General features: G+C 40.1%; 1 non-coding gene across 1 annotated transcript; it reads left to right on the top strand.

Annotated features, from left to right (window-relative positions):
• Positions 1-1,399: 1,399 nt before the first annotated feature.
• TRNAC-GCA (transfer RNA cysteine (anticodon GCA)) lies at positions 1,400-1,471 on the top strand. The gene has a single exon. It is a non-coding gene; the product is annotated as a tRNA-Cys (tRNA).
• Positions 1,472-4,707: the final 3,236 nt, after the last annotated feature.

Genomic DNA, 4,707 nt, shown 5'->3' with positions numbered 1-4,707 from the left:
CTCCCATATAACTATTTATACACCCTTTATTCAGAGGGACTGAAAACTGGAAAACCACCCAAATACCACAAAGGGGCGAATGGATACATAAAGTGGCACATTCATACCATGAAACACAACTCAGCAATAAAAAGTAACCAGCTACTGATACTAAGAGACAAACGGGAGTGAAACTCAAAATCACTGTGTTGAGTAAAACAAATCAAAACCCAAAGAGTACATCATACATGCATTACATAAAATTCCGGGAAATACAAACTAATCTACAGTGACAGAAAGCAGATGAGGGCTGTCAAGAGCTAAAGGCTGAGAAAGGGGCTGACTGCAGTTAGGAGGAAATGCTCTGTATTTTAATTGTGGTAAAGCAGTAAAAGGTATGTATAGGCCAACTAGCACACTTTAAATGGATGCTGTTTACTGTATATAAAGGTGATTTAAAGCAAGTTTTGATTCCACTGGCATTAGATTTATACACAGCAATCTCTGTGAACTGTTCTATTTACTTTTATAAGTGCTGTTTAACTTGAGATGGGTAAGCAGGGGACAGGTTAAGTTAGCCCAGCATCTCACACCATCATTGCAGAAGGGACCTGTAGGGCACATTAGTAGTTACTTGTATCAAAGGGCTTTAAACAGACAAGTTTTAGGAATTCTGTGAATTGAAAACCTTTCTGGTTCATACACTCTGATCTCTCTGTTTGGAACATGTATCATAAGTAAGACTAAAATGTAGGATTCCAAGCATTAGTAAATAATCCTTTATGTTAAAACAAGTTTTCATTGGTAACATGTCTGAAATATTGTCCTTACTTAAGAAAAATCACAAAACAAAAACAAAAAACCCTGTCACTCAGATTCAATTTGTTTGAAAATATTTGTTATATGACATATATGTCTATGAAGACTAGAAGAAACATGCTCAACTCTGGAACAACATTATCAATTCAAAATATTAAGAGGAAAGAAAACAAGGTCCCATTTTCTAGTTAAGTTTTATTCATTCTTTTAAATTTTAGGCTAGTTTTTGACAAGAATTTACAGGGACTTGTCAGATGGAGCAATGGCAAAATAATGATTAAAACATCATCTACTAACAAAAAATAAAAAATATCTTAAATAGTCTATGGCTATACATTGGTCAAAGATAGGATAGCTTTATTTTTTAACTGACTACAGATATGTGAAATACAAACATGGCTCCCCAGATTCTTCTCAGAGCAAACAATGTTACAGGTTTCTAGAGTCAAATTAAATGTCATACTTGACTTTAGACAATGTGCTTTGGAAGAGAGAAGTAAAATACCAAAATTCAGGAGTTAGTGGAGATGAGTTGGTTGAAAAAACTGAGATTTGAAATTATTTGCTAAACTTAAGACACATGTTTTCAAAACACCAGGATTCCCTGGTGGCTCAGACGGTAAAGCGTCTGTCTGCAATGCAGGAGACCCAGGTTCAATCCCTGGGTTGGGAAGATCCCCTGGAGAAGGGAATGGCAGCCCACTCCAGTACTCTTGCCTGGAAAATCCCATGGACGGAGAAGCCTGGTAGGCTAAGTCCATGGGGTCACAAAGAGTCAGACACGACTGAGCGACTTCACTTTCACTTTTTCAAAATTCTGCAAATATTACTAAATAGGCTTAAAAAAAATCCTTTAGAAAACTCTGCTTTTCCCATTTCTGACCTTAAATACACCCCCTTTTAACCATATATTTGACTCAGATGTTAGGGAATATGTCTAGCATAACGCTCGATTCTTTCTGAAACTACACACTTCAAGTATCATAACTTATCATACAAACTAGAAATGAGATCAGCTTTTGTGACCAACATAGGTTCGCACACTTACAAATTAAAAGGCCACCACAGCTACAGGATCGTGACTTCCTCATGTAGTAGAGGAATATTCATCAATCTAATTGTTTTCCCAAGTATTTATAGGGAAGCATTTGACTGCCTTTCATCTTAAATTTTTCTCTAAGAGAGGCTTAAATCCAGGGACTTTAAGTGATAATCATTTTTTAGGCTACAAGCATCAACATCTGACTAATAATGTTAATTTCTTGGCACCACAGAAAATGTCCTTCACTGCTTACTGCTTAAGAGAGCTTATTATCTGGGGTATAACAGGGCTCAATTTGTGAGACATGCTACAGATTTAGCCCTCACATTCCACAACAAAAATTGGTAGGTGGAGGAGACGAAGTCATATTTAAAATAGATGAAATGGAAATATAAGTATGTGCATAAATATCTTAGGAAAATTTACGATAGTGTACATATGAATTGAGAAGATGGTGCTTTATTTGGGAAAGAGTGGTAAGGATGACAACTAGAAATCCTAGCAGAATGCTGAAAGTATAAGGGACTTAAGTGTGTGTGTGCTCAGCCGTGTCTGACTCTTTGTGACCCCACGGACTGCCCCCCAATCCTCCCTCCCCACCCCGCCCCCGGTTTCTCTGTCCATGGGATTTTCCAGGTAAGAATACTGGAGTGGGTTGCCAGTTCCCCCTACAGGGGACCCTCTAAACCCAGGGATCGAATGAATCTGCATCTCTTGCCCCTCCTGCGTTGACAGGTGAATTCGTTACCACTGGTGCCACCTGGGAAGCCTGTAAGGGACTTAAGTGCTAGCTGCTCAGTTGTGTCGGGCTTTGTCAACCTGTGGACTGTAGCCCAAGAGGCGCCTTTGTCCATGGAGTTCTCCAGGCAAGAATACTGGAGAGGGTTGCCAATCCCTTCTCCACGGGCTCTTCCTGACCCAGGGATCGAACCCGGGTCTCCTGCATTGCAGGGAAATTCTTTCCATCTGAGCCACCAGGGAAGCCTGTAAGGGACTTAATCTGTAATTCAGGTTCAAGGAGACTAAATGAGTTGCCCAATTAAATGGCATAACACATATCAAGGGGCTCAGCATGGTGCTGGCACGTGACAGATATTCTATGAAGGTCTGGATCACCCTTTTGCTCACCCCCAACCAGCGAGCTGTGCAAGAACCACCACCACACTGTAACCTAAATCTTCCAATAGCGCTCTCGTCTTCCAGAGATACCAGGTCCTTTCATCAGCCTGTTTCAAGGAACATCACTATGATCTCTATAATACCTACTGTGTAGAGTTGCTGTGAGCATTAAATGAGATCATGTAAAATGGTTAGAAGCTGAAAATCCAACCAATGCGAGCATGAAGTTTCCAATGCTGCCCTCTCTCAAATGTGTCCTTTCCACTCATGACAGTACGAGTGTGTCTGTGTGTGTGTGTGTGTGCGTGTGTGTGTGCGCACAAACAGGTATGAAGGGGTAAGGAGCCATGGATGCAAATATCAGATACACTTAAGACTCACTTTTTGACATTTCCCCTCCTTTCCGCAAGATTCTGATATGGACTCCTGGGTACCAATTTCATTTCATTGAAAATTTCCTGCCACCATGAGTCACTCACTTTCAGTGTAAGGTGCAAACTCAGATACACTGGAATGGGGTAGAGGTGATGGAAGCAACAGCTCCTTCATTCAGGGATATGTTGACAAAAACAATGTCTCACTACAAATTCACAACTCAACCCAGATTCAGTATCTAATTACCATGCAAGGCCCTTGAAAATAGGACATCACATCTTGTACTTCCTTGCGTGTGTAAGACAGGACATTAAATGCTTAATAGCCATCCATTGTTTTTCATCATCCTCAAAAATTCAGTAATTTAAAAATTCAACCTGCATGTAACTCTCCAGGAATATATACTGAGACCCTGAACTAGCTTGAGAAAGACTTATAAATCAGTTTATCAATAAAATATGATAGGTGTTTCACCTAAAAAGGAATGTATCTTTAAACTCAAGTTCTAAAGTACTCAAATAGCCTGAAATTGTAGGCCAATTTTTACATATATACTTTACCTCCCTAGAGAGCACATAGCTTCTATTACATTCTTAAACAAACAAAGTCACCCCCAAACTGAAGAACCAGTGTTCTATGCTGCTTCTCCCCTGGCTTTGAAGTTCAAGTTCTCATGGATAGGCCTTCCACAGCTGGACTCCTAAAAGCATTCTTAAAAATCAAATGACAGGACAGTAATTACCCTCAGGAGGAAGGATGTGTGGGTAGTTGTAGAGGGGGCCATCAGAGGGACTTCTGAGGCACTAAAAACATCGTGGATTTGGGTGTTGGTTATAAGAGTGCATACTCTGTGAAAATTCATCAGGCTGAAAAATTATTATTTTTTTATCTGTCTGAAGGAATATTTCAATAAGAGGTTTAAAAAAAAAAAACACCTAACAAAGATGGGTCACTGATACATAGCAGATATCATTACATAATGTAAAAAAAGAAGTCCTTAAAAATTACATCCTAGGAAGGGTCAGCGTGGTGAAGAGCTGAAGCCTCCAGACAATAGCCAGTGAGGCACTGTGGCCGCCACCCACCCTTCTGCAACTAACTAATGCCTGCCAATGAGCGTGTGGGTGAGCGTGCAAACAGGTCCTCTATCCTCAGTCAAGCCTGGAGGTGAACCACAGCCTCGGCTGACAGCTTGACAACCAGACCCTCCACTAGAACCATCTAGTCAAGACACTCCAGGATTCCTGACTCTGAGAATATCCGTGAGATAATATATGTTTGACGTTTAAAAGAAGAAAAAAAAAATATGATGCAATATCTAAATACTCTCTTCCTTACATATACAAAAGTGAGCAAAGTAGCCTTGGAAGTTG

Source organism: Muntiacus reevesi, chromosome 10, assembly GCF_963930625.1.
Source record: "Muntiacus reevesi chromosome 10, mMunRee1.1, whole genome shotgun sequence".
In the NCBI taxonomy this organism is placed as follows: Eukaryota; Metazoa; Chordata; class Mammalia; order Artiodactyla; family Cervidae; genus Muntiacus; species Muntiacus reevesi.
Note: the sequence above shows the minus strand (reverse complement) of the source record. Positions and strands in the feature narration are given on the sequence as shown.